Source organism: Giraffa tippelskirchi, chromosome 8, assembly GCF_054371585.1.
Source record: "Giraffa tippelskirchi isolate mGirTip1 chromosome 8, T2T-mGirTip1v1.2.pri, whole genome shotgun sequence".
In the NCBI taxonomy this organism is placed as follows: domain Eukaryota; kingdom Metazoa; phylum Chordata; class Mammalia; order Artiodactyla; family Giraffidae; genus Giraffa; species Giraffa tippelskirchi.
Window position 1 is genome coordinate 20,734,033 of NC_137282.1, and position 16,016 is coordinate 20,750,048.

The following is a 16,016-nucleotide window of genomic DNA, read 5'->3' on the forward strand; positions in this document are numbered from 1 at the left end:
AGCAGAGGAAAGCTGCCTACTGCTTCTAGACCAAAGTAGCTAAATGCATTCAGCAGGCAGTCAGGGAAGAAGGAGCCAGCAAAATCAAGATGGTACCCATGGCCCAACGTTGTGAGATAGGACTCATCCAACCACTGCCAGTAGGCTAGTCTTTGGCCAATACAGCCTGACCTCTTCCCTTGGTTTCCTGGCATCTTTCTGCGACATCTTATCTCCTGATATTCCCTTTGAAGACTTTCTGTGGCACTGACTTTAACCCAATCTTATCTTTGGAAAAATATTAACTGGATCTTGGGCTAGAAACATCACCCCTCTGGAGCTAGCAGTATACATCCAGAGGAGATGATTATACTTATACACCAGGAGAGAACTTTTTTTTATAATGTGTGTTTATTCTGGAGACTTCTCCATCAAGGTTTTTGCAAATGTTCTACACAGAAACTTGACTGTGTTGAAATAGGACTAATGTTGTTTGTCAGCTTGGATAATTCAGTAGAATAACCTGCAAAACTATATTAGTGAAAAAGGAGCTATGATAACTGTGAAATTAAATCCAAATCAGAAGAGACTGTGAGCCTGGACTTTCCACTTCTGGTGGGTTTTGCAGTATTTTGTGAGCACAAGCTTGTGGACATGAGATAGCCCTGGAGACGAGTAAGGGAGACCACCGTTAGAACAGTAAGCAGCAGAATGGTGACTGATCTGGCTCTGGAAGTGGTTTTCAAGTTGTTTTCTCTTTGCAGTCACATTGCCAGATAAAATGCAGGATTCTCAGTGGCACTGGAATTTCAGATATATATCAAGTAATATCTTAGTACACAAAAATATATCACATCATTTCCCATGTGATATTTGGGATATACTTTAAAAAAAAACCCTCATTGTTTATCAGAAATCCAAATTTCACTGAGTGCTGGTTATTTTTATTTGCTAAATCTAGCAACTTTATTTTATACTGTGGTCTAAATGGACTTTCAATGTTAAGTTGAACTAACAGGCAGATGAAAGAAGGGTAAGTGGCTTTATTCAGAAGGCAAAGAGCTTAAAGTGGTTTGAGCATGATACACTGAAAAGGTGACTGCTAGATAAATGGCGTATAGACTGAGAAGCAGTATTTCTATATTTCCAGAGAGATTCTGACCTTGTCACAAAATTTTCCAGTTCTGAGCACTTAGTTTCAACACCCAGCTAGTGGTCTCTCCCTGAATGAGTGTTCTGTTGGCACAGAACTGTTAGTTGTGACAGTGGACCTAGGGCCAGGATTTCTGTTTGCCATGGCTCTTTTGGAAAGGAAGATTTGACCTGGCTTCCTGAAACTTAAACAGTTGCTACTTCAGCTACATTTTCCTGAAGAGTATAGCCAAAGCTTTGGGAAGCTCCATTGAAACCATTAGCATCCACACCTCTGTGGATTCCCCTACCCTGGGCTAAATGGGCTGACCACACATGAGTGGCAGTGATTCTCTATCCACTCAGTCTTGTGGCTTGACAGGAAGTAGGATGAATGGCCTCCTTTGGTCCATTTCCTCATGAACATCATTATATTGGCTCATCTGGGTTACTCAGATGATTAGAGAAGTCCAGAAAGCTAACCCAGAAAAAAAGTGTTCAATCTAGGTTCACTGCTATTATACTCCCCTAGTGGTGCAGCTAGGTACTATATCACTAATTATGTCACTGAGCTGGGGCAATCTTCTGAGAGGTGGGAAGCGAGTTATGGAGGTTGGGAAGAAGTCGTATCTCTGTATCTTACAGTGCATGTCCAATAACATACCCTCAACTAAACTGAGGAAGGACAATGGCAACCCACTCCAGTATTCTTGCCTGGAAAATTCCATGGACACAGGAGCCTGGCAGGTTAAAGTCTATGGGGTCGCAAAGAGTTGAACACAACTGAGTGAGCACTAACTAAACTGACCATCTTTCTTCTCAGTCTTTCCTTAATGGCATGATATCATACAAGTCACATAAGCTCAGATCCCAGCATCTTTTTTTTACCACCCATCCCTGCATGTTTTTCTCTTCCTACACAGCTGATGAACTATTAAGCCCAACACATCTTACCTCTGCAGTGCATCTCCCATTGCCCTTGCTACCACCCTCATTCAGGACATCATTACTTTTCATTAGGACCACTGACCATTAACTAGTCTCCTTGTATCTGATTTCTCTGCTGTTTAAGTCATCTTATTTAAACTGATCAAACAAGCCAACTTGAGGCTGCTATTTGCCAAAGGTTTCCTATCTCATACCAGGTCTGCCTATGAGAGAAGACGCAGGTAGGGGCTGGCAGGTGAGTCCAGTGGGTACTGGCCATTAGCTGCCCTGTGGTTCTTGAGAGAATTCCTATTTTTCAGAACTGGCAAGAAAGGAGGCAGGTTTCCTGAGCCCTGAACCCACTTCCACATGATGAGAATGAAGAAAGTTAGAGAAACTGTGTCCAGTTCATCTCCTTTCAAAGGAAGCAAAACCATGAAAATGGATTGAATTCTGAACGAAAAAATCAGAAGACTCCAAGTGAGCTGAACTATACAACTATAGCAAATGAACAAAAAACCTTTTCTAGTGGAAGAAATCTGTGTACATTCTAGGGTAAACACTCAGCAAGAAGATAATTCGGAAAACGGGTTAAAAAGGGAGCTAAGGGAGTAAAAGATACAAAAGCTAAGAGAAGCAGACTTTGCCAAACCGCCCTTTGTCTTAACATTTCCTAGGTTCTTAAGACTAATTGGTTCAGACTTTTTTCGGAAAGGTTGCAGTAGAATTTAATCTTCATGTTAGGGATTTTGGGACTCTTTAGTAAGCGACTCCGATGACACAGAATTACACGTATTATGTGTGTGACCTAGACCATAGCTCCCTTTGGATTTACCTGGGTTCTTACACTCATTTTCCCGAGGATTACGGATTAAAACTGAATGGCTTCTCAGTGGGGAAACATTTTATCTTCTGGGTCTTGACGCTGTTATTTGTGGCCTGATTGATGATGCCTAAAATCAGAGTCCAGCCCCCAAGGAATGCACAGCTTTTCACGTGAGTCTGGCTATGTGAGAATTCGCCACAGCAGCTATGAAAACCATCTTCTATGACAACTGCCATTGGATCAGTGACTTAACTCTAGAAGGAGCCCCACAAAACAGTATTTCTTGAGTCCATACAGTCTTGCAAATGGCATCACCTGCATGGATTATTTTAGCTGTCAAATCTCCAACTGGGCATTTTATGAAACCATGATTTAAAATAAAAGCAAAAACTAAACTTATTTTTAGATCACTCAATCAAACAATCTGGTCTTTTATGACTCATAATACTACTGAGTACCATTTACTTAGTCCATGCAGTCTTACTTTGTTTTCAAAAAAATACAACAAATCCATATTTTCTCTTCATTTTTTCTGCCCCAGGCATATACAGCATCTGAAAATTAAGATCAGACTAATTCTTGCAAATAAAGCCTCTCTATGCCACAGTGAAAACATTTCTAGAAACGCTGCCACACTGGACTCAAATCTCCATTTTTTATTTCTTAGAGGTCACATCTAAGATAAAAACTGTGTCATTAAGGCTTTTCTTAAATAAGTAAAGTAGCACAGCTTTTAGAGCTGCTTCTCTATATAGAAATTTACTAATATGAATATTAGATGGCTTTCCAAAATTCTAATGGGTGGCCAAGCCAGTATTATTTCTCAGATAAAACTCTTCTTCTCAGAGCTCTAATCTGTATCTAGATATTGTCCCAGATCCACTTTGGTTCATTGTATCATCAGGTGCCAGAAAGGAAAATCCAAGAGGGTTTAAAAAAAAAATCTTTTACGACCAACAGCAACTTGGTGCCATTTTTACCATACCTATCATCAAAATAAATGAGACAAGTCCATGAAATTGATTTTTATGCTTAAAATACATAGACTAATGGTCAGGATATTATTACCAATCAGGAAAGGGAGTGGAAAGGAACACAGGAACCTCAAAGGAAAGGAAAGGACACAGAATCTTTTGTCTTTTGTTCTGAGATGGAAATACACCCTCTCCCATCATGATAAGCCTCCTTTTGATCTTCCTCTTGGAATAAGGAGAGGTAAACAACTGGATGTTTTAAATTTACTTTTACAAATTCAAAGTGAAGTCCACAACAAACTAATTGTTGATGGGCATTATTTCAGTCAGAGAGCCAACCACAGAAGTGACCTTCTCGTTATTCTATCTACTTTCCTAAGGATGCCCCCAAGCCCCCACGGCAGTCAGGAAATGGACTTGGAGATTAGAGGGCTGTTTTTCCTGATGGTGACCCTGCAGTTATGACTGCTAGATGGAAGCATCTAATTTATTGTCATAACGTTAGGGGGAACTCATACTCCTCTTCGCATTGTAACAAAGGTCACAAGTATAGGAAATGAGATTTAGAATTTTCTGTGAAGTGTATTACTAGTCCAGAAATAGTGCACAGCCATATATCTTTATCTTCATCATGTTATGGGTCAGGAGGAAATGTGACATGTAGAACTTGGAAATTTGGGGGCTTTACTTCTAGATACTTCAAGGTTAGAACCTAATAACACTGTTCATTTTTAAGTTTTGATGTGTTTGTTTCTCATAGGTCAACTACATCTGATGAGATACTGTTTTCAGAATGTTTATATTTTAATTTCTAGAAAGAAAAGCAGTGGAATGTAACACTTTTTTTTTTTTTTGCTTTGAAGTTTGGATATACAGGGATTTAAATCTTGGCTCTGTTGTTGAATTACTTAAGAGAACTTGGGCAAATTACTTAACCCTCCAGACTTGAGTGTTTCTGTAAAATGGGGAAATAATCGCTACCTTGTAAGGGTTTATTGCTTTTAAATTTAAGGGCTAATATGTGTAAAATATCTTGCAATGTTGCCTGGTTTTTAGTAGAGACGCAGTAATAAACAGTTCTTTTTATTAATAAAAACCACAAGTGGTCATGTGTCAGGGCACCTAGGTTCCAGTTCACACTTGGGTTCTAGAACTTGCTTGTGGCTTTGGTCAAATCTTAACCTATGGAACTTCAGTTGCCCTCTCTGAAAAATGAAAGAGGTGGTCTAAATCAGTATTTTGTTAAAAGCCTATTGTTACTATTGCCTTTCATCAAATTCCCCAAGAAATTAAGAACATGGAAGAACATTTCATGATTTAGATCACTTAAGCACTAAAATTCTGTGATTTATGCAATAAAGTTGATTTCAAGCTTATTTAGCACAAAATTTTAATTTTTGCAATTGTTCTTAGGCCATGCCATGCTAGACAGGGCTATTGATATATTAAAAATTCTTTATAGATTAAAAGATATGATAGATACATTTCTACATGTTCCTTAATATTTGAAGAGCCGGTGGTTCTCAGATGATGATTCAAGCACAGTAGAATGTCTCAGTTAAAACACAGTCATTTTCACTGGGAAGAAAAGTTATTAAATAGTCTCTCACAGTTAGAAATTGAGAGAAGTATTATGACTTGAGAGTTAGTGAGACATAATGGGAATGTGCTATTGATCCCAGAAGACCACTTTGAAAGTATGTTTCTATACCTTATTGCAGACTACCTATTTTGCAGACATCTAATGCCAGAGGAAACAATCATTTATAGCATCTGAATGATCTCTGTTCATTCATAACAGAATGATCATCTGTTCATTTCCAAGGCAAACCATTCAATATCATAGTAATCCAAGTCTATGCCCTGACCAGTAATGCTGAAGAAGATGGAAAAAAACAAAAAAATGAAGTCTACTGGTATTAGCTACACACTCAATCTTTCATAAACCACTCAAGAGGAGTGAGACCCACAGAGACCACTTTGTGCCTGAGGGCTCCAACAGCTCTGAAATTCTGTGACTTACAAAATACAACTCACTTAACGCTTACTGAGTATATTGATTTCACTGTTATTTACTAGTTATTGGAACATGCCATCAGATGACCATTATATCTACTACTGTGGGCAAGAATCCCTTAGAAGAAATGGAGTAGCCAGCATAGTCAATAAAAGAGTCAGAAATGCAGTACTTGGATGCAATCTCAAAAATGACACGATGATCTCTGTTCATTTCCAAGGCAAACCATTCAATATCACAGTAATCCAAGTCTATGCCCTGACCAGTAATGCTGAAAAAGCTGAAGTTGAACGCTTCTATGAAGACCTACAAGACCTTCAAGAACTAACATGCAAAAAAGATGTCCTTTTCATTATAGGGGACTGGAATGCAAAAGTAGGAAGTCAAGAAACACCTGGCGTAACAGGCAAATTTGGCCTTGGAGTACAGAATGAAACAGGGCAAAGGCTAATAGAGTTTTGCCAAGAGAATGCACTGGTCATAGCAAACACCCTCTTCCAACAACACAAGAGAAGACTCTACACATGGACATCACCAGATGGTCGACACTGAAATCATATTGATTATATTCTTTGCAGCCAAAGATGGAGAAGCTCTATACAGTCAGCAAAAATAAGACCGGGAGCAGACTGTGGCTCAGATCATGAATTGCTTATTGCCAAATTCAGACTTAAACTGAAGCTATGAGCTAAATCAAATCCCTTACGATTATACAGTGGAAGTGACAAATAGATTCAAGGGATTAGATTTGATAGACAAAATGCCTGAAGAACTATGGACGGAGGTTTGTGACATTGTACAGGAGACAGCACAATGACCAAGGAGATCAGACCAAGGAGACAGATCAAGACCATCCCCAAGAAAAAGAAATGTAAAAAGGCAAAATGGTTGTCTGAAGAGGGCTTACAAATAGCTGTGAGAAGAAGAGAAGTGAAAGGCAAAGCAGAAAAGGAAAGATATACCCATTTGAATGCAGGGTTCCAAAGAAGAGCAAGGAGAGATAAGAAAGCCTTCCTCAGCGATCAATGCAAAGAAATAGAGGAAAACAATAGAATGGGAAAGACTAGAGATCTATTCAAGAAAATTAGAGATACCAAGGGAACAATTCATGCAAAGATGGGCTCAATAAAGGACAGAAATGGTAGGGACCTAACAGAAGCAGAAGATATTAAGAAGAGGTGGCAAGAATACACAGAAGAACTATACAAAAAAGATCTTCACAACCCAGATAATCATGATGGTGTGATCATTCACCTAGAGCCAGACATCCTGGAATGAGAAGTCAAGTGGGCCTTAGGAAGCATCACTACGAACAAAGCTAGTGGAGGTGATGGAATTTCAGTTGAGCTATTTCAAATCCTAAGAGATGATGCTGTGAAAGTGCTGCACTCAATATGCCAGCAAATTTTGAAAACTCAGCAGTGGCCACAGGATTGGAAAAGGTCAGTTTTCATTCCATTGGCTAAGAAAAGCAATGCAAATAATGCTTAGACTACTGCACAACTGCACTCATCTCACATATTAGTAAAGTAATGCTCAAAATTCTCCAAGCCAGGCTTCAATAGTATGTGAACCGTGAACTTCCAGATGTTCAAGCAGGATTTACAAAGGCACAGGAACCAGAGATCAAATGGCCAACATCCGCTGAATCATCAAAAAAGCAAGAGAGTTCCAGAAAAACATCTACTTCTGCTTTATTGAGTATGCCAAAGCCTTTGACTATGTGGATCACAACAAACTGGAAAATTCTTCAAGAGGTAGGAATACCAGACCACCTTACCTGCCTCCTGAGAAATCTGTATGCAGGTCAAGAAGCAACAGTTAGAACTGGACATGGAACAACAGACTGGCTCCAAATTGGGAAAGGAGTATGCCAAGGCTGAATATTGTCACCCTGCTTATTTAACTGATATGCAGACTACATCATGAGAAATGCTGGACTGGATGAAGCACAAGCTGGAATCAAGAAATATCAATAACCTCAGATATGCAGATGACACCACCCTTCTGGCAGAAAGCAAAGAAGAACTAAAGAGCTTCTTGATTAAAGTGAAAGATGAGAGTGAAAAACCTGACTTAAAACTCAACATTCAAAAAACTAAGATCAAGGTATCCCGTCCCATTACTTCATGGCAAGTAGAAGGGGGAAAAGTGGAAACAGTGACAGACTTTATTTTGGGGGGGCTCCAAAATCATTGCAGATGGTGACTGAAGCCATGAAATTAAAGGACGCGTGCTTCCTGGCAGAAAAGTTATGACCAACCCAGACAGCATATCAAAAAGCAGAGACATTGCTTTGCCAACAAAGGTCTGTCTTAGTCAAAGCTATGGTTTTTCCAGTAGTCATGTATGGATATGAGAGTTGGACTATAAAGAAGGCTGAGCACTGAAGAATTGATGCTTTTGAACTGTGGTGTTGGAGAAGACTCTTGAGAGTCCCTTGGACTGCAAGGAGATCCAACCAGTCCATCCTAAAGGAGATCAGTCCTGAATATTCATTGGAAGGACTGATGTTGAAGCTGAAACTTCAATGCTTTGGCCACCTGATGTGAAGAAGTGACTCATTTGAAAAGACCCTGATGCTGGGAAAGATTGAAGGCAGGAGGAGAGGAGGATGACAGAGGATGAGATGGTTGGATGGCATCACTGACTCAATGGACATGAGTTTGAGTAAACTCCGGGAGTTGGTGATGGACAGGGAGGCCTGGTGTGTTGTAGTCCATGGGGTTGCAAAGTGTTAGACACGACTGAGCGACTGAAATGAACTGATGGGTAGCCATCTCAGAAGCTGCTGAAACAGTGGAAGAAAATTACTGCTCTTATCAAAGATTTAGAAATCCTTCAGTGGTACAGGACAAAAAAGCGAATACCCTATCCTCACTAGTTACAAATGAGGATGAAGGCAAGAAAGGAAAAAATAAGGAGTTGCTATGAAATTCTCATCTCTCCCAACAGAGTGTCAAGTGTTTCTACAAAGGACTAAATGAAATTTTCCACTCTAATGACAGAAAGTGAAGAGGATCTAAAGGTGAAGGTGCAAGAGGAGAGTTAAAAGAGCTAACTTAAAACTCAATATTCAAAAAACGAAGATCATGGCATCTGGTACCATCACTTCATGGCAAATAGATGGGGAAAAAATAGAAACAGTGACAGACTTTATTTTCCTGGGCTCCAAAATCACTCCAGACAGTAAGCACAGCCATGAAATTAAAAGACGATTGCTTCTTGGAATAAAAGCTATGACAAATGTAGGGAGCCTGTTAAAAAGCAAAGATGGATGTGAGGGCTGGACCATAAAGAAGACTGAGTGCCAAAGAATTGATGTTTTCAAACTGTGGTGCTGGAGTAGACTCTTCAGAGTCTCTTGGACAGCAAGGAGATCAAACCAGTCAATCCTAAAGGAAATCAGCCCTGAATATTCATTGGAAGGACTGGTGCTGAAGCTGAAACTTCAATATTTTGGCTATCTGATGTGAAGAGCCAACTCATTGGAAAAGACCCCGATGCTGGGCAAGATTGAAGGCAGGAGGAGAAGGGGGCGACAGAGGATGAGATGGTTGGATGGGATCTCTGACTCAATGGACATGAGTTTGAGCAAATTGCAGGAGATAGTGAAGGGCAGGGAAGCTTGGCCTACTTCAGTCAGTGTGGTCAGAAAGAGTCGGACACAAGTTAGCCGCTGAACAACAACAACAAAGTGAAATTTTCCAGAATGGTATTATTTATGCCATTTAGGCTGAACTGATCTAGGCTTATTCTTATCCTCAATCCATATTTTTTAAAGTTTCTAATAGATATAAATCTGTGGGGACTGAGCATTCACTGAGCTTTCCTAGGTGCTCCATTTCCTCTTCAAACATTGTTCACGTGCAGGAGAAAGAGGTTTTTTTTTTTTTTTTAACATCTAGCATGAAACATCTAACTAAATCCTTTCAAAAGGCACTGCTAATGATGACTTGCAGGCTCAAACTCCTTGAGGGAAGTCAGTGTTTCTAGAGAAGGTGATGATCCAGAGGAGGATCTTTTGTGGAGGAGAGAAAGGAAGAAATTTGTGTCCAAAGCAAATTACAAATGAATCTTAGTGCTACAGCTACAGGAAAGGCTGACCTTGGGAGCAGGTTTATGTCCGTCATAGAGCAGAGATCAGGATGAGTTTACAGGCTCAGGAGTTAGTCTAATACCAGTACATCTATACGCAACCACCTCATAAAAAAGCTGATCCTAATTAACATCAACCCAACAAGAACAATAATTGTGCTTCATCTATATGGAGCCATGCTTTTGAGAAAAACGTATTTTTTATAGACATCATTTGGGGGTGCTATTTTTATATCTAATTTATAGTGTCTGGGAGTTAAAGATGTAATTATTTATTTTAAGAGTTAAGTTCCTAGACTTGTAAGACGCTTACGCAAATATTTCAGTAATACACTTGCAGCTTCATTAACAGAGACCCCTACAGGGTGTGGCCAGCTGCTCTTCAAACCTAAATCCCTGCTTTAGAAAATATGTGAATTAGAGAAACTAAAGGAAGGAAATCAATAGTTACTTAGTATCAGGTATGTTCCACACACAAAGCGCTGAGGTTTTAACACTTAGGAGTGCATTTACTCCTCACATAGAATAATTTCCTGTGAGATAAGTAGTATTTTAGTATTATTGTTATACTAGGATTAAATGAGGCCATTTGTATAAGGAATTTATACCTGGGCTTGCAAAACAGCATTTCCTCAATAAATGTCAACCATTATTATAATTCTCTTTTACAGATGATGCAATTTAGACTCAGTTTATTTTACAGACTTCCCCAACTCACATAGTCAGCAAGTGACAAAACAGGGATTTGAACCTGCCTTACTTCAGTTGGTTAGTAATAGATACTATTTTGAGCAAATTTCTTATTTTATATATATATATATATATATATATATATATATATATATATATATGCAAAAATCAGAAAATGGAAATTCTATTCTTTGGTAGCTTAACTGATCTAATAGGAGTTTCCTAATCCTCTATCAAAAGGAACACAGGAATCAGCTCCCAGAATCTTTCAGAGACTGCAAGATTCAAACAAATCCCAGATTTAGCAACCCCCAAATAACTGAGTTCCCTGTCTCTTGTTAATTTCTGCTACTTCTCCAGCATTGTCAAATTGATGTTGCTACTTTTTTGATTTCAGACACTCATCATCAGGTCACCCCAAAATTATCAGTCTGTATAAAATATTTCCTTTTTTCCCTCTGTTTAGAGGTCATGGAGACTGCATTTCTTCCCAGCACAGTTAGGATGATTGTTTTGAAATGTTTTGAACTCTGAGTAAACACACATATTTGAAAAATCAACATATTTTGAAAGGTGCTTTCTGGAATTGTCTTGAATATCTCGAAGTGATTAAAGATTTGAATCCTCTTTTTAAAGGTCCCCATAGATTGAGTCCAAACTTCCAGTTATAAAATAAATAAGCTACAGGGATGTAATACAGCACAGGAAATAGTCAATAATATTGGAACAACTTTGTACAGTGACAGATGGTAACTAGACTTATAGTAGTGAGCATTTTATAATGTTTAAAAATATTGAATCACTATGTCGTACACCTGAAACGAATGTAATATTGTAAGTCAACTGTACTTCAATTAAAAATAAATTTTAACATTACAAAAGAAAAGGTCCTGGGAGATAGCCCCGCCCCCTTGCTCCTCCCGCCTTCGGAAGGGTTTCTGCCTTGGCATTTATCATGGACTGTCTGCCTCACCCATGACACAAGGCGCCCCTGGCACAGTAACAGGCTCCTGAGGAACCCAGTTACGGAACTAAAGCAAAGCAAATTCCATTTCTCAAGAACGAGCGCTGTTTCCCACGATCTAACGGGAGAGCGTGCAGAGAGGGACCGCTGGGGGCATTGGTTGGCGCACAGCGTGACCTCCCCAAGCTCCGCCCCCGGCGGCGCCTTCTAAACACGTCCTTCCGCTCACTTCCTCCTCTTTTCTCTTCTCCGCCATCCTTTGTGCGGTTGAGTTCTCTCCTCACCATGTCTTCTCACAAGACTTTCAGGATCAAGCGATTCCTGGCCAAGAAACAAAAGCAGAATCGTCCCATTCCTCAATGGATTCGAATGAAAACTGGCAGTAAGATCAGGTACAACTCCAAGAGAAGACATTGCAGAAGAACCAAGCTGGGTCTATAAGAAGGCTCACATAAAAAGTGGCACACATATTAAGATCACTTTCTTGAGCAGCCAAATCACAGTGAGAACATCACTACTATAATGCTTGGCTCCTGATGTTTCTTATTTCCTCACTATCAGTCTGAGACTCAGTAATAAATATGAAACATTGAGAAAAAAAAAAAAAGAAAAGGTCCCCATGAGAGCTTTGGCTTCTTGCAAACCAGTAGGGGAACCTCTTTCTGGATACACTCCACTCCCTCAGAGCTCATGTAGGATGGGAATTGAAGCGTTTCACGTGGTCTCTTTTTTCAGACCAGTCTGATGACTTAACTTTTGGTGCTTCTAAAGAAACCAAACAACATTACACTTTCTTCTCTTTTTTTAGCTACTGGATTAAGGATAGAACTATTTAGCGTATTGAATTTGAAGTACATATGAGACTAGGGATCTGGAATGATTTAAGAATTAAAATGCATTTTGAGAACCCATATTGTATTAATTTATTTGGTCCATGTCTCCATCAAATGTTAAGCCATAAATAAAGTCCACTTTTCCTAATTTAAACATGGCCGACAAATGTTTAGGTGCTTATCTTCAACTTTTAACCATCTGCCCACACTCTCACTTCTCTCTTATTTTATAAACACACATTAAAAAAATCAACATATGTAGGAAATAATTATAGACTCACAAGTAGTTGCAAAAATAGTTACAAACATCACTCAGCTTTCCCAACATGCATAATCAAGACCAGGAAATGGACTGGCATAATACAATTAATTAAACTACAGACTTTAGTCAAATTTCTTCTGCATGCCTTCATTAAAAAAAAAAAAGTCTTGGCGTGTAATTCTCTGACCCTTCATTACATGCAGGTATAGATGCCTAAAGCCATCACCACCATCAAGATACACTACTGTTCTGTCACCACAAGGGAATTCTCTCCTGCTGCTCCCTTAAAGCCACACCCTCCTTCCTCTTTCCTACCCCCTGCAAGCACTTATCTGTTCTCCATTTTTATAATTTTGTCTTCAACAGAATGTTACAGACACAGAGTCCTACAGTTTGTATTGCTTTTTCATTATGAGCAGAGGATAAACTTACCCACTTTTTAGACATGAATCTGTAAAACTCAAACTTCTCAGCACCTTATGTCATTAAATTATATTTCTACTTTTCTGCTTTGTTTTTCTGGTTACAGAATTCCTTACTATGTTTCATAAAAAGTAAAATATATTACAATCAGGTTAGGACCTGGTTTGGTTTTATTGCTTCTGAAGCAAGAGTTTAATTGTTTTTCATTTTTTCTCCATTTTCTCTAGGGGGAAAAAACGGAATCAGTTTTAAATTGCCAAGAGAAGGATAACAATTGCCTACACATAAGCACTTTCTTTGTTATAGAAAAGACAGCAGGGGAGGAAGAATAACTAATGCTTCCTTCCTCTCCCACCTCCAATTCCATGTCCTAATCCTAGGAATCTATGAAGATGTCGTGTTACTTGGCAAGGGAGAATTAAACTACAGATAGAAGTTAAGTTTACTAATCTGTTGACCTTCAAATGGGAACATTACTCTGAATTATCCAGGTGGGCCCAGTGTAACCACAAGGGTACTTACATGTGGACAAGGGGAATAGGAAGTTGGAAGGAAGAAGTATAAGAAGAATTTGCTGGCTGTTGCTGACTTAGAAGACGAAGGAAGGAACCCTGAGCTAAGGGAAGTGGGACAATCTCTAGAAGATAGAAAAGGCACGGTTTCTCCCCCAAACCTCTAGAAGGAAGGCAGCTCTGCCAACACCTGGAATGGGGCCCAGTGAGACCCTTTTGGACTTGTGCCTTCCAGAACTGTAAAGTGATACATTTGTGTTTTTGAAAGCTTGTGGTAATTTTTTAATACAAATAATAAATTCATCTTGTTTTGAGTCACAGAAGTAAGAAGTCATACTAACACAGTAGTCAACCTTAAAACAATTGAAGGAGGCATTTTATACAAATATTTCTCCATGATCTTTAAGAACAGAATAAAGTTTTGCCCATTTAGACTGATGGTGAGTTAGTATATAGAGTTTTACCCATTATTGTATAATAACCTATAATGGAATACAGTCTGCAAAAATACTGAATCACTATGCCATTCACCTGAAAAAATACAACACTGTAAATCAACTATACTTCAATAAAAACTGTTTCCTGCAAAAATGAATTCTTACTTGAACCATTAACATAATCAACATTTCTATTGCATTAGTGCACCTTTGTTGTGTATGTACATATATGTGCATTCGTGCTCAGTCACTCAGTTGTGTTGGACTCTTTGTGAACCCATGGACCCCTGTGACCCCCCTGTGAACCCCTGCCAGGCTCCTCTGTTCATGGGATTATCCTAACAAGAATACTGGGGTGGGTTGCCACTTCCCGTTCCAGGGGATCATCCCAACCCAGGGATCAAACAAGAGTCTCCAGGATTGCAGACGGATTTTTTACCTCTGAGCTACCTGGAAAGCCATGTGCACATATATACATATATAAAGAAATGAATACATGATTTTAACATAACATATGCATACATGTATTTTTGTGTTATTTTTGCTTTTAAATTAGATAGAACAACTTTCCAAAGTGAAACAGCAACCCTCTACCCCAATTTTCAGAACACAAGTATGTATATTAGAGACATTAACAGAATCAGGAAAAGCATCAAATAGTACTTCAAGCAAAATACAAAAAATGGGGAAGATAAGTGCCTCAGCATATTAATGAATATCAGAAATTAAATATTTTGAAACTTCAAAAATAAACAAAAATATAGAAAAACAATATAATCAATTTCTATGTGCCAAGCACTCAGCTTTAACAGTTCAGTTAAGTTCAGTTCAGTCGCTCAGTCGTGTCCAACTCTCTTTATGACCTCATGAATTGCAGCACGCCAGGCCTCTCTGTTCATCACCAACTCCCGGAGTCTACCCAAACCCATGTCCATCGAGTCGGTGATGCCATCCAACCATCTCATCCTCTGTCGTCCCCTTCTCCTCCTGCCCCCAATCCTACCCAGCATTAGGGTCTTTTCCAATGAGTCAACTCTTCACATGAGGTGGCCAAAGTATTGGAGTTTCAGCTTCAACATCAGTCCTTCCAATGAACAACGATCAATCAATTCATTGTCAACTTGTTTTGTCCAAATCCCACTCACTCCATCCTAACCTGAGTGGCTAATTGTGAAGTAAACCCCTGACATCACATCATATCATCCATGAATATTTCAGAGTGCATCTCCAAAGGCTAAATTTAAGTTTTAAAGACTTAACAACAAGCACACCTAAGAATTTATTGATAGTCTCTAACCATAATATCTGTTAAATATTCATATCCTTAACTCTCCCACAATTTTTAAAATTTTATTTCTTCTAGTTGAGTATCAGTGGAACAAAGCATTTTTATGTGACAATTATATATTAGCGATTAAGTCTACTGACTCTGAGGGTTTTGAGTTTAAATTTTGTTTTAGACACAAATTTTGTGGGACACTTGGGTTGCATGAAAATTCAAAATATATTTCCCACCTTTCCTGTTATTCTTTGAAAGTTTTTTAATAAGAGGAACTAGTTATTGGATGATATGCCATTAAATCTTCTATGTGTCATCTGTTTACTTTGAGGAATAAAAATCTTCATAGTCTTTATCATCGTTGTTTAGTTGCTAAGTCGTGTCCAACTCTTTGTGACCCCATGGACTGTCGCCCACCAGGCTCCTCTGTGCTTGGGATTCTCCAGGCAAGAGTACTGGAGTGGGCTGCCGTTTCCTTCTCCAGGGCATCTTTCTGACCCAGGGATCGAACCCGTGTCTCCTGTAGCGCAGGTGGATTCTTTACCACTGAGCCACCTGGGAAGCCATAAAGAACTAAAATGCACATCTAAATTATTTAAATACAGCAGCTCTCAGCATAATGAGTATACTGTTTATAGAATTTAATAAGTGCAATAGCCTCCAA

The 16,016-nt window shown here is 39.0% G+C and overlaps 1 protein-coding gene and 1 pseudogene across 7 annotated transcripts in view; one reads left to right on the forward strand and one right to left on the reverse strand.

Moving 5' to 3' along the window:
* The window catches only part of DLC1 (DLC1 Rho GTPase activating protein), a 512,426-nt gene that overhangs the window by 94,464 nt on the left and 401,946 nt on the right, over nt 1–16,016 (reverse strand). The gene's annotated exons all lie outside the window — the stretch shown is intronic.
* LOC145517786 (large ribosomal subunit protein eL39 pseudogene) lies at nt 9,744–12,105 on the forward strand (annotated as a pseudogene). The gene has a single exon (XR_014062329.1). The product of XR_014062329.1 is annotated as a large ribosomal subunit protein eL39 pseudogene (transcript).